The sequence below is a fragment of the Peromyscus californicus genome, unplaced genomic scaffold (genome assembly GCF_007827085.1).
Source record: "Peromyscus californicus insignis strain IS unplaced genomic scaffold, ASM782708v3 Scaffold_12__1_contigs__length_115047231, whole genome shotgun sequence".
NCBI lineage: Eukaryota > Metazoa > Chordata > Mammalia > Rodentia > Cricetidae > Peromyscus > Peromyscus californicus.
The window spans coordinates 59551073-59564918 of record NW_026294413.1 but is presented as its reverse complement, the minus strand read 5'-3'; positions in this window follow the sequence as shown (position 1 = coordinate 59564918).

Here is a 13846-nt window from a genome sequence, read left to right as displayed (position 1 = left end):
GCTTGAGTTGATGGGTCTCAGCACTCATGTAAGATGGATGGTCCTTTTCAGATTCCAATCCCATCCTCCCTACTACAGCACCTCCTGGCCCTGGTGTCTTAGTCATCCAGAGTTTGTGGGCACCCATCTCCATGATTATTCTATAGAAACTGAGGGGATATCAGATCTCAGTGTGTGCGTGTGCATGTGCGTGTGCGTGTACGTGTGCGTGTGCGCGTGCGCGTGTGCGCGTGCGCGTGCGTGTGTGCGTGTGCATGTGTGTGTGTGTGTGTGTGTGTGTGTGTGTGTGTATCTTCTCATCAGATTCTCCCCTCCTCCACTTCTGGCCATCCCTTGTCCTCTAGGACAAATTCTATGAATATGGAGCTACAAGGGATCAGATCATGTCCATCTCAGAGGCCCAGGAGCCTGCCAGGCATGAATGGCCTCCTGTGGCTGGGGTGAGGGCAGGAGCACAGAGCAAAGGGCTGGGGTCGGTGGGGGGAAGGTTTGGCAGGATCGGCCATCCCCGGGTACTGAATGAATGGAAGTCCTGGCGGAAACACCTGGTGGTAACGGAAATCCAGGACAACTTTTATTAGCCCTGTTCACAGGTCCATTCAGCCTGCATTGGGGGCTTCCTATTTCCTCTGCTGGCACTTCACACTCATTCATAACAAGAAAAGCCATTGTGCTTCTGAGTTATGGGCCCGAGATCCCCACGGGGCGGGCATTAAACACGTTGGCCCCAAGACTTATTTTTAAAATTGCGTTCCCGTCTGAGCCCCAGCTTATTTTTTTCCTACTCTTACAATAAAAACTGTAGAAGGTGTCCTCCCAACCCTAAGAAATATCTGTGAAAAGCAACTGCTCAGTGCTTTCTGTCTCTGGTCACTGCAATCTTCTGGGACTCGAGGCTGACAAGGGCCCCTCTCACCACCAGCTGTCGATTCTAACACTGGCTTGACTCCCACTTGGAAAGTTGGTATGAGGTTAGAGTTGTAGCCCAGTGGTTCCATTTCCAGCTATCAGATGAAGAAGAGCATCAGATCAGATCCAGAGGGTATCCAAACCCCCAAATGCTGGGAATTCACTGATGTTACATCTTTTAGTCCATGTGGCCCATAGAGGGAAGCTACCACTTGGAAAGGGCTTGAGCCCATCTGCTTTCTCTCCACAGGAAGCCAGCAGAACTCTGGGGGCCAATACTGCCTCACAGACTCCTCGGCCAGAGCCCCTTGGCCATAGGAGACTGTCAGGGCTGAGGGTCAGCACCTGCTCCACCAGCCCCTCTGATGATGTATCCAGCGTTGATAGCCATCAACAGAACAGTGTCTGCCATTCTCCAAGGATAGGCAGTGCCTGGAGCTGCTGAGGCTTCCGTCCATGACCCAGATTCTTCTCCCGAAGGGCACTCTGGCAGCCTCCATCTTCCATTTCCCAGGCTTGGTGATAACTTTCACAATTGATCTGCCAACCAGCTGGCAGATCATAACACATATGAGTGAACATCTGTATGTCACGGCACACAGAGCAGATAATCATTTTTACTTCTTCTCATCATCTATTAAAGAGTATGTCCTGGCATGTCAGAATGGTAAGGGGGACTGCTGAGGACCCTTCCAATGGGTACCAGGATTGGAATAACAAGAAAGAAAGACGTTTAACTCAAGAGTAAGCACAGGCTGGACATGTCTGCCATTGCAGAGAGGGGGTTAGAAGATAGAAATTTCTGGTAGAACATCATCAGGGGACTATTGCTGAAGGTGGGCCAGGGTGGTGGGGTGAGGAATTTGTCTATCAGAAGTGAACAGACACCAACAGGATAGAGATTACCTATGAGCTGACCTGCCCAGATTCTGAGCAAAACTGAATTCCTCAAGGACAGATCTGGAAGCCAAAGATGAGTCCAAGTCAGGAACAGGGTGCTGGGGGAGCCTACCTGAAGTTCTCCCATGAGAGGTATTTTTTTTTTGTCATGCTCTATCCAAAACATGGGAACAGCTTGACAAGCCAAAGCCATGGCTTTGTCTTTTGGGTGACCATGGCTCTGAAGTTGATGACAGGCTCTCCTTGCCAGGAGCTGAGTATAGATCATGACTTGGTTAACTTCTGATTCCAAGCCCAAGACTGAAGAAGGGCTTTAGGAAGCGATGGGGTGTCAGGCTGTTAGGCTCCTGTCCTGTCCCTCACTTGGGAATTAGTGACAAGCACAGGAAGTGATGGAACTTGGTACTTCTTACTGTTTGTCTTTTCTTGGTCACTTGGAGCTGAGGGCCAGGTCCCTGGGCTGAGAACAGGGCTGTTTCTACTATGTTCCTTGGGCTGTCCTCAGTGAGTACCTGGGAAAGTGTGTGAGGGACTGAGGAAGAGTGGAGATCTGCTCAACTCCCCCCAGCTGCTGTCAGCATGCCTGTGGAAAGGGGAGGCTCTGTAGGCCATAGATCCTCAACTCCTATAGGTTTCAAAAGATAGGTCACCCTATCTTCTCAGTTCTAATCTGGAGTTTTGCTGGTTTTGAGTCATTGGACATGAAAAGGAAAACTTATGGTAATCCCCATCACCAGCAAACCTCTGACCTCAATGGGTCCCAGTTAAGTCAGCTGGGGGAGAGGCATCCGAGGTCTGGGTTGAGGACAAGCTGAGAGGAAAGTGAGAAAATATGTTCCTTGTCACCCTTCCCCTCCCCCACCCCCATGGGTGCCCATCTGTCTCTGTGTCTCTGTCTCTCTTCCTCCCTCCTCTCTTCCTCTGTGTGTCTTTGTCTGTGTCTCTCTGTTTCTATCTCTGTCTGACCCCCATGTCCATCTGTCTGTCTGTCTGTCTGTCTGTCTCTCTCTCGTACTGTGGCCATTTTTTTTCTGTAAGCAGGAAGGGTAGAAGAGGCCTGCACACTCACGGTGAGCCTTTTCTTGCTTTGTTACTTTATCTCACCAAGCACCATGAGAACCCTTAAAGATATTCACGTCCCCATTCTATATCAGAGGACACTGGAGTCCAGAGAAGTTCACTCTGTCCAGAGTCACACAACTGCACAGCGACTGAGCCAAGCTCCCAGTCTCTCCTCCAGCCAAGCTGCGCAGTTGGTGCAATGCTAACCCCTGCTCAGAGTCACTGTGGGAATGGTATGGAGGGCCTGGCGTGTGTCTTAGCACTGGGTGGCCGGGCTTCCTAGAATGATCTGTTTCACTCCAGCTCAAAAAATACCTCATACCCTCAAATCCTCATAGTCTCTGTTGCCATAGAGCAGGTTTCTTGTTGGAGAAAAACAAGCAGCCCAAACCTGAGCCTACGGAAGCCCTGGAAGAGGGACAGGCCCCTGGGAGCCTGGTGCCTGATGTGCCGGGGCCATCGCATTGGCAATGAGCTTGAGGCCTGAGTTCAAGCTGTGCTAGCTCACCAAGTGCAGGCCCTTTGTTTACGTCACCCAACATGCAGTCAGTTGTAGTGTACATACTTAGACTATATGACCACCCCCAGTGTGCACGCAGACTCATGTGTACACATACATGCATATCCACACACATACACTCCCAGTCACTTGCAAACACACCCAGCATGCATGCGGACATGTACATGTACAAAATACATGTGCCCATGTATACACACACGCAAATACATCCAGCATGCATGAAGACACATGTGCATATGCACACATATCCACTTACACACATCCGGGCACAAGCAAACACTCCCAGTATACATGCAGATGCAGGTGTGTGCAATACAGGTCTGTGTGTCCATGCACACACCCAGACACATGAAAATACTTAGCAAGTATCTACTCACATGTGCACACACGTACATGCTCACACACATTCACATGTGGCAAGGATTCCTAAGAAGGCTGTGCTTGTCCTTTGTGAGGGTCTGAGAGCACCACAGTCCTTCAAACAGCCTGACCCCATTGTGTTGCCTGCCTTGTTCCAGTTGGCCTTCCCTCCCAAGGCACCATCGACCCACATAGAGGACCCAGCTTCTTTCAGGTGATTTCCGTCTATGTCACAAATGTCACTGCCCTTTTGCTCAAGCTGGACTGAGAATATAAGTCCATGGATGGCCACCAGTGGGCTCGGGACTATCCCAAATGTTGAGTTACAGTGACCGAAGAACCATCCAGGGTACAGCTGCTCCTCCAGTGGGCCGCAGGGCCCCCCCAGGCCTTAACTCTCGGCTGCTGCTCCTTCCACTGCCCTTCCTGTGACCATTGCTCTTTTCTCACACCATTTTGCTAGTCATAGAACCAGAGTTTCCAGAGAAGACCTTTGTGCACTCCAGTCCTCTGCTGTGGACTAAAGAGCGCCCCCACCCCCACCAGCCACACGCCATCATTCTAATCCTGAACCCCAGGGCCCTTAAGGAGATGGCGAGGATAAATGAAGTCATTAGGGTGAGTCCCAACACAATCTGGCCAGTGTCCCCGTAGGGAAAGGGAAGTGGGACACATGGGCAGAGGGAAGGACCCATGGACAGAGGGACAAAATATGAGGAACAGGGGGAAGACTGCCATCCCCATGCAAGGAGACGGGCCACCAAAGGAACAGTTATGTCCCAACTCAGCATTGATTTCCCACCCCATTCAGGACCAGGAGCCTGAGCAAACATGTTTCTAGTTCAAGCCTATAGTCTATGGTATTTATCATGGTGGCCTGATCCGATGCCGCCCCCCCCCCCCCAGCCCAGCCGCCGTGTATTGATGACTCAGGGTGTGCCCCAGGAAGAAGCGGGACTGCAGAGGTTTCTCAGGGTGGAGGTAGGTGTGTGCTATGAGCTTGTGACCTTCCTAAAGGAGGCAGGGGCGTCACCCTCCCTACACCTAGCATGTCAGGCTTTGCCTTCGGCTCACTTCTATTCCATGTGGAGCAAAGGGGATGGTGGCTGCTGTGAGGTGGGGTGGCCAGAGCCCCTGGGAACCTTGTGACCTACAGGAGGTGGCTCTAGGGGCAGGTGAGCCATGCTGCTAACCAGCTAGACTCAGGTGGACACCTCTAGGAGAGGAAAATGGTTTTGGAGTGGGAGGCAGGTGGGGGTTGCGATTGGGGGGTCAGAATCTTTGCCAAGCTTTTGAATTTTCTGAACTAGATCTAGGGGTGCAGGGAGGGGAGCAGGAGGTGTGAGGGGCCGGCTGAGGGAAGACCTGGTTCTGAGTATGCATGGATATGAAGGAAGAGGGAGAAGGAGGGGAGCTGGCCAGCCCTCTGAACCCGGAGCCTCCACGGGAAAGATCTCGCTTCACCTGCAGCTTGTTCAGAGACTCCAGGACAGCAGCTGGCCTCAGAGTGAATGATGAGCTCATGGGATGGGGCTGCTCTGGGGGTGCTCCCAGGCTCCCTGTTGGGGTCCATTCTGGGTTCTCTAGGCAGCCTGAATAGCCCTCAGGGAAAACCTCAGCACCCTGGCCTACAATGCCTGGTCCCCAAGATACCTCCAGTTATTGGGAGTTCACTGCTCCCCTGGGGGTCCACATCTGCCTCTGACAATGGGGAGCATCCATGGCGACATAAACTAAGCTTCCCAGCAGCCCCTCCCTACTTCTAGTCCTGTCTTATAGTTTCAAAGAATAATTGGCCCCAGAGGACCTGGAGCCCCCATCCCAGTTCCTCATCTTTCTCTAGGCCTGACCTCCATACCCACTGATCTGATCTGCTTCCCAGGTAACTTCCAGACTTGCCCATACTAGCAGCCCTGTACCCTTTCACTGGTCTCTCCACTCTCCTTGGGAAGCCTGGATATGATCTGGGGGCTTCTGGGCAGCAGCCACTCTGAGCACTGTCCCAAACTCTTTCTACCTGCACCTCTCTGGGTCTCAGCGGTCTGCCTTTCAGTGTTTACATCCATGATGCCCAAAGGCTTCTCTCCCGGACCTTCCTAGAACCTGGTTCTACCGTCCGCAGTCAATTCCGGAAAGAAGGGACTCTGTGGAGGGGAGCCCCTGTTTCCCCTCCTGTCCTTCCAAGGGTTAATGGCCGGATAGGAAGCTGGCTTGAAAGGGGAAGGATATCTTGCCTTTTATCTGGGTTACAATGTTGAAAGTGAGCCAGTTGGGGGCAGGGCTAGAAGCCAAAACCCAACCACCCCCAAATAAAATTATGAATGGGCCAGCTCCACAACAATACAGGACCCAGGACCGTGGTGGTGGAGGAGGGAACCTCCAGCCTGTTGACAACCGGCAAGGTCAGGCCCCCTGTCCCTCGTAAACAAATACTCACAATGGCTGCTTCCCTCCGGAGAGCCAGCTCCTCTCCAGGGCTGTCCCCTGGGTCTCAGCCTCCCCTGTCCCTCATCCTTGGGCAGTCAGTCCCTGCACACCCACTGCCACTTGCTTCCTCAGGGAAAGGCCAGTTCTTTGTGAGCCCACACTTCCTCCCCCTGTGGGAACCACTTCTGAGCCCAGGGACATCTGCCGCAAGGCATCTTTCTCAGGGGCCCAAGGTGGGAAAGTGGAGGGGGTGGGGATGCAGGGAAGGGGGCTGTGACCTGAGTCTGGGATTGTCATCACAACCTGGGGGAGAACAATGAGGGGACCCTCTGCTCCTCTGGCTGGGACTTTCCTCTCCCACCGCCTCCTTTGTGTGCTCTGGGGAGGGCAGGGGATTTCTTCTCCTGCTCACTGACTTCGGTTTCCCCTTTTAAAAAAAATTTGTTGTTCAGCAAGTGATCCCCTTCCCTGACTTCCCTGGTCCAAGAGTCTGGAGGGGTTGCGACCGACAGAGAGGGACCAGGTAGGGCAGGGTGTTGGGGTTTAGGAAAGACTTTGAGTTCTCCATGAGGGAATGTTCTGGAGAGAGAGCATCGCGTGCTGTGGTCTGCTGCTGCAGGTGCAGGGGCTCCTACAACCCTGTGGAAGGTGTCCCAAGCAAGCCCTGAGTGAGCACATCAATCATGGAAGGCGCTGGTGGGAAAAAAACAAGACCAAGAGCTCTGTCGGCAGGGGAAGCTAGAACTTTCTATGACTCCAACTCATCCCCTGCACTTCAGGAAACGAGTCCAAGGAAGCCCTACCGATGTCCCTAGTGCAGACACTGTCCTCCACACTCCTGATCCATGACCAGAACAGATGCCAGATGTGATACAATGGCTTCTGAACATCAACGAAGCCCCAAGAAGGTCACTTCTGATGAGGCCACATCTAAGCACCAAAGAGAAGTGGGGCGTGGGGGCGGTGCCTACTTCAGCAATTGGGAAAGACTCAGACTTCCCAAGAATCCTTCTTGCAAATGAAGCCCATTGGATCCCATGCTAACACCCTCTGCTCGACTGGCCAAGCCCCGGCAGGAATCCCCAAGTCCTGCAGCCCTGGGAATGCCTCCATTGACTTTGAGAGCAGTGTTCTGCACCACTAACATACACGGAAGTTAAACAGGAGCTTAAGACCCAGGGCTAGGCAGTCACTCTGAGAATGGCTTGGAAAGTGTCTTCTAAATCAGAACAGGAAACTGCCACACAGCCCAGTATCAGATCTCAGATATCTATACCAGGGAATGAAAAGTTCTAGCTCATGTGAAAACCTGTATGCGAGCACTCACAGCCTTATTTGTAATAGTCCCAAACTACAAGCAGCCTGGATGGCCTTTAACAGGTACCTGGTTGAGTAACCTGTGGTTTATTGAGACCACAGATGGCGCTTGTGGATAAAACCATACTTCTCCAAATGCAAAACTTGGAGAGTCCGTATGTTGTACTAGCTTCACCTTCAGGATCAACCCCTGATGCTATTGTGAGGGAAGCTGTGGGAAACAATACTGAAGACCTCTTATATGTTATCTTACACCTTTCTGTGGTGTCATAATTAATTTAAAATGAAAACTAACAGTTGAAACTCCAAACACAGTGGGCTGGGGAGATGGCTCAGTAGATCAAATGCTTGCCCCGCAAATGTGAGGACCTAAGTTCGGTCCCTAGAATCCATGTAAAAAGCCAGGCATGGTAGTATATGCTTGTAATCTCAAAACTAAGAGGCAGAAATGGCTTATTGGCCAGACAGCCTGGCCTGATTTCAAGCTACAGGCCAATGAGGAGACCCTGTGTCAAAACACAAGGTGGGAAGCACCCGAGGAACATCTCCAGAGGTTGCCCTCTGGCCTACACACACACACACACACACACACACACACACACACACACACACACATGTGTGCTTCTGCACCCCAAAACTCCAACCACAATATTCCGGGTTCTTTCCTACCGTTGCATCAGCTCTTGTCACCACACACATGACAGGCCAAGGCCTAGCACAGCCAGTCACTGTTGAAGTCAGATGAAGACAGAAAAACATAAGCCAAAGCTACCAGCTCCGGGTGACTGGAAACACGAGACACCACCAGAGCAAAAGGAGCCTGTGAGCCGGACAGCCAGTTGCTGAGGAGCGAAGTCTAGGTGCTACGGTGAAGTGGCCTTAGGTTTTGCATCTCTGCTCTGAGTGGAGCAGGATGGTTTCCCACATCTGATCCAGAGAAGCCTTCCTGGGAGACTGGGGGATGCGTCAGTCATTCCTCACAGGTTCTGTTCTCTGTGTTCTAGGGTTACACACTGTTCTGCTGAAACCCTGATAAACTGTGCTTTCGTGAAGCCGGTGTGGACCACGCAGGTTGCCAGAGACTGAAGCAAAGCTACTCTCCTCTGTGTCTTTCAGAGTTGGCCTGAACATACCGTCAAAACCTGCCCAGGATTCTGCTGGGAAGCTGGGGTGGAGATGTTCTGTAGAGCTTGGTAAGGGGAACACAAGGTTTGCTCTCTGATGCCAGCTGCAACTCAGCCACTATGCTGGGGATCTCTGGGCCACATGGTAGCTCTGGTTTTTGGCTTTTTTTTTTTTTTTTGGTTTTTTTTTTTTCAGTGCTGTGGACCAAACCCAGGATCTCATGCATACTAAATAGCACCCTACCCAGAGCTACAACCCCAGCTTCTAGTTATTAATTTTGAGGAACCTCTTTTCCACATTCACTAAACTAGTCCACATTCCTATCAACAGCACATGTGACTTCTTTATCTCCACATCCTTATCAACACTTATCATCTCCAATGGCCATCATTCTGGGTAGATGAAGGTGTTCTCACGTGTGGTCTTCACCTATTTTTCCCTGGTGACTGGTGGTGCCGAGCTTTCTCAAGTACATATTGACTGGTTTTCTATCTTCTTGTGAGAAATGTATATTCAGACTCTGCTCACTTTAAAAATCAGGTTGTCTCTTTGCTATTGAGTTGTTTGTTCCTGAAGTACTTGGGTAATGGTTAGTGTTACTCGTGAAGTTGACAAAATCTGCACTCACCTGGACAAGGAGTCTCCATGAGGAACTGTCTGGATTAGGGAGGCCTGTGGGCGTGCCTCTAAGGGACGTTCTGAGTTGGGCTGATTGAAATGGAAAGTTCTGCCTGTGTGTGAGTGGCATCATAAAGGACAAAGAGAGACATGAACACAAGCATTTGCAGTTCTCTGACCCCTGACCCTCTCACGTTCCTGCCACTGTGACTCCCTGCAGTGATTAACTGGACCTGGAACCCTGAGCCCTCTCTGCCCTGAGTACTTTATCACAGCACCAGGAAGAAACCTGGGCAGCTAGTAACCTCTGATTGCACATTTGCCCATATTTCTTGTGGTTTCTTCACTGGGTGCATGTTTCCCCCTGTCTTGGTCAAAGCATGTCTGTCTGGTGGAATCCCTGTCTTTGGTCTGTCTACTTGGATTGCCTGAGCTCCCGACTCAAATGCAGGCTTGGCTTTTTCACACAGTGCATGGGGGACTAGAAGGAGGTCATCCCCAACGTCTCCTGACATCTCTGACTTTGTGTTTATTGACAGGATGTCTCTCTCAAGGAGTTCCACCTTGCAGGCATCGGTTAGAATTTATATCAAATAGTCCTGGTGTCACTCTAAGGAGACCAAGGGTTTCTTCATGACCAGTGGCTCCTACTGCTCTTTCCTGCAAGATGTAAGGAGCTGCTTCTTGAAGTGTGGCTATTAAGCCTCATGGAGGTAGGGCATTCAGCTATCTCCTCAGGGACCTCAACATCTTTTGAAGCATTTCTCAATACCTAGTGGCCTTGTCTAGCTGTTATTTGAAAGGGTGATGGTCTGTTATTCATCTACCCCTTTGGGCAGGAGCACCAAAAGCCAGACTTCTCAAAGGTCCTATTCTGAGAAATGGTTGGTTAGCACAGGGCATGCCAGGGTGTCATAGTGAGGACAGCAGGTCCCAACTCAAAATGGAATGGTGAAGGATTCTCCCTCATACTCAAGAACACAGGCCAGTGAAGGTCAGTGCAGACGAGAAGACACTGTTTTGTCTCCCAACCCTGCTGTTCCTCATAGCTCATACCCTGGACTAAGGTGTCAGCCTTGCCTGTAAGGGGAAGTCCCTTTGTGGGACAAGGTGCTCCAGCACACAGTCATAGAACCGCTTATCCTCGGTCTTCGGGGACACAGTGGCCTTCAGTTCATACCTCTGACTGCATTGCACACACAGATGCAAAATTTGGCTGCTGCTGGGTTACCCCAAGACAGAAACTACGAGCCACCTGTCTGTCTTCTGCTTCCTGACACAGAAACAAACACACTCACCACTCAGTCCGCCTCAATACAGCACAAGAAAGAGAGGGAAAGAGGGAGCATGTGAGCACTTCTTAAAGCCAAGGTGGTTTCCATTTCCCAGGGCAAGCAAGCTGGAAGGGGTCAGGGAGAAGGCCCGAGTGTCCAACTGCTTCCTGTACCTCTTGACCTGCAGCTATGAGGCATGGCCTTTACAACTTGTTGAGCGTAGATGGCTAGTAAAGGACATCCTTCCGCTGCCCTCCCAGAAGGACAGTGTTCCAAGCCCTCTCTCTGGAACTTGGACGCATGCTCTGAAATAAGAAGACACTACCACACAGTGAGGAGAGCAAGGCCTTTAAGGTGGCCCTGGGAGAAGGCAGGGCCTGTTCTGGCTGTGGGGGCCTTAGCAGGAAAAGTTATTCTTTAGTAGGAATGACTGCGATTTAATAACACATTGCCTGAATGTGACGGAGACACGACAGCTGAATCCACACCCCTCCCTCTTGCCTTCCCTCCCTTCATACATGTCCATGCACATATGCACATGTGCACACCCGCCCTCTTTTTTGAATTGCTCTGTGTGGTCTACACAGACATGGAATGAAAACAGTTACGGGGGAAGTGTATGTGGCAGAAACCTCAATACCATATCCTCATCAGGTTAAGGTCCCTGTGTTCTCATGGGGCAAGCGGGGAGATGGAAGGCAGGTAGGATGGAAGCGGGGAAACTGCAGGAAACCCTGACTCCACAGTGGGGAGCAGGGTTGGATAGCTGTGCCCAAAGAACAAAGGGGTCTGGCTAGGGGAATCCTGGAAACTACATCAGGATTCCCAATACAAATCCCAAGACCCGGAACACCCTTGACATTATTATTCTTATTATTTTTATTATTATTTTATTATTGTTATTTTCTTCTTCTTATTATTATTATTTATTATTGTCCTAGTTAGCAAGGACATAGTGGTTCAGCCTTCCAAAGGTGGAAGGAGCCAAATTCAAGGCCAAAGCAAGCAACGCAGTTAACACCCATCTAAAAACAAAGCCAAGAAACCCCAAACCATGAACAACACAAATATAAAACAAAAAACCCTAAAACCCACAGTTGGTGACTGCCACCAAGTGGTGGTGAGCAGAACAGCAGGACCTTGTACTCTGATCCTGGATCCATCTTCCTTTGGTGCTTCTGCTGCAGCCTTTTAAGGCCTTGTGTTCGCTACTCCACGCTGGCATTACAGTGAGTCTGACCCGAGAGTTCCTCTCAGAGACACGAGCCTTTGAAGATCTGGGGTGCCTGAAGCTTACTGAGATCCTCCATCTCACTGCCACAAGGCTGAGGCCAGGCTGCCCTGACCTCTATCCTGCAGGAAAGGAGTCTGCAGCACACAGACTTGCTGAGAACGAGCTTCTGGCCACCGTGCTCCTGTTTTTTCCTGGCTGTAGCATGCTAGCTTTCTTTCCTTTACTGATCTGAGATACGTTCCAAATGGACACAGGCTTGAGGTCAAGGGCATTTTGGGTCAACCCAGAGGTGAAAAAGCGGGGAGCTTGCTGGGCCTGGTCTCATCAACCCAGGGCTTCTGCCTCCAGGGGCAGCATCCTTCTGATAGCAGAGAGAAACTTCTGCTTTAAAGACGACACCAGTTGAGCCACAGTTCAGCCACAGCAGGGCCGGGCCAGCGCTGACTTGTGGGGTTGAGCGGAGGCTATTACAATGCTCCCAGCAGTTGCCAGGCACAGCATACGACCTCCTCTCTCCTCTCTCCCTTCAGGGCTCTGTCTGTCACCCCTTGGGTGTCCTGTCACTCAGAGGCCTGTTCAAGTTCTCTTCTTTGGGAGGAACCAAAGTTCTTCCCCGAGTAGGCCTGAGAAGACAGCCTGTCTTGAACCACTCTGCCATCTCGTGGCCTCATTTGGGAATGACAGCTCCTCCCGGCCAGTCTCAGCAGCTTCTTGGCTGTGTCCTCACACAGACTGCCCTTAACTTCCCCCAAGCTCCCCTCTCTTTGTGAGCTCTCTCTAAGAACCTACCAAGGAGCTGCTCTCCCCAGGCCAAGCCTTCCCCCCTCTCCTGCTCTGTTTTTACCTGTCATAGACAGTGACATTTTTGTGTTGTGTCTGTTCCCCTGGAAGTATGGAGGGCAGATATTCTGCTCCCTGCTTCATCCAGGTTTGATGACTGACTCAAGACCATCAGATATGCTTTCTCTAGACACTTACTGTTTGGTGTAACTGCAGGTAGCCTATGCCATCTTGTAGGCAGTTTTTCTGTGTATAACTCTGTTCCTGCCTTACTAAAACAGAAGCTCAATAATAATTCATGGCAAACCCTAGAAGGTTACCATCATTAATATTCTATACCATATATATATACATATATATACACATATATATGTGTGTGTGCATATTTATGTATATACATACATACACAAAGTCACACTTGATCTCCTCTGCCATTGTATGGCAGGTTAGGAGCTGGGCTTGTGCATTTCATGTTTTGGGACTTGAGGACTCAGTAAAATAAAAGACTAAAAAGATCAGCTCCTGAGCGGACGCTCTGGGGCGTCTTTCTGGCTTCACCCTGAGTAGCTGTCCCATGCTTTCTTTCATGGGCACCCGAGAGGTCAGGAGACCATCACACGGACATGTTTTGGGGATGGTGACAGTGCAGTGTGGGCGGAGGGAACAGTGCTGTGAGCCTACAGTCTAGAGAATCATCAGTTCTCAGGATTGTCCCTTCGCTGCCTTAGTCAGCTGGGCAGCCAGGGCTGAGGGGTGACACTGGGAAGGGTCATAATGCACCCCAAACTCTCACATTGGGGCTTCAACTGCAAATTCACTTGTGTGAGTCTGAGCTTCCACAGTCGTCCCCCTGGCCCTGTCTGTGTCCAGATTTCCTCTGTACGGACATGAGCCACCCTGGACCCAGTCCCCTTCATGACCTCATTTCACCTTAAGGACGTTTTTAAAGACCCCTGTGCTAGTACAGAATATCTGACAGAAAGCGACATTGGGAGGGTTTATTCTGGCTCCGAGTTTAAGGGCACAGTTATCACGGCAGGACAGGCATGGTGGCAGGAGGGGCCGGAGGCAGCTGGTCACGTGGCCCCCGCAGTGAGGAGACAGATAGCCATGGATGCGGTACTCAGCTCACTCTCCTTTTCACTGAGATGGGACTCCAGCACTGGGATTCCTACCACCCACATTCAGGGTGGGTCTTCCCACCTCAGCTGACATACTGTGAAAACTCCCCCACTGGCCTGCTCAGAGGCCTGTCTCCTGGGTTACCTGAGCACTGTCAGGTTGACAAGCCATATTAACCCTTACAGCCCCCATCCCCAA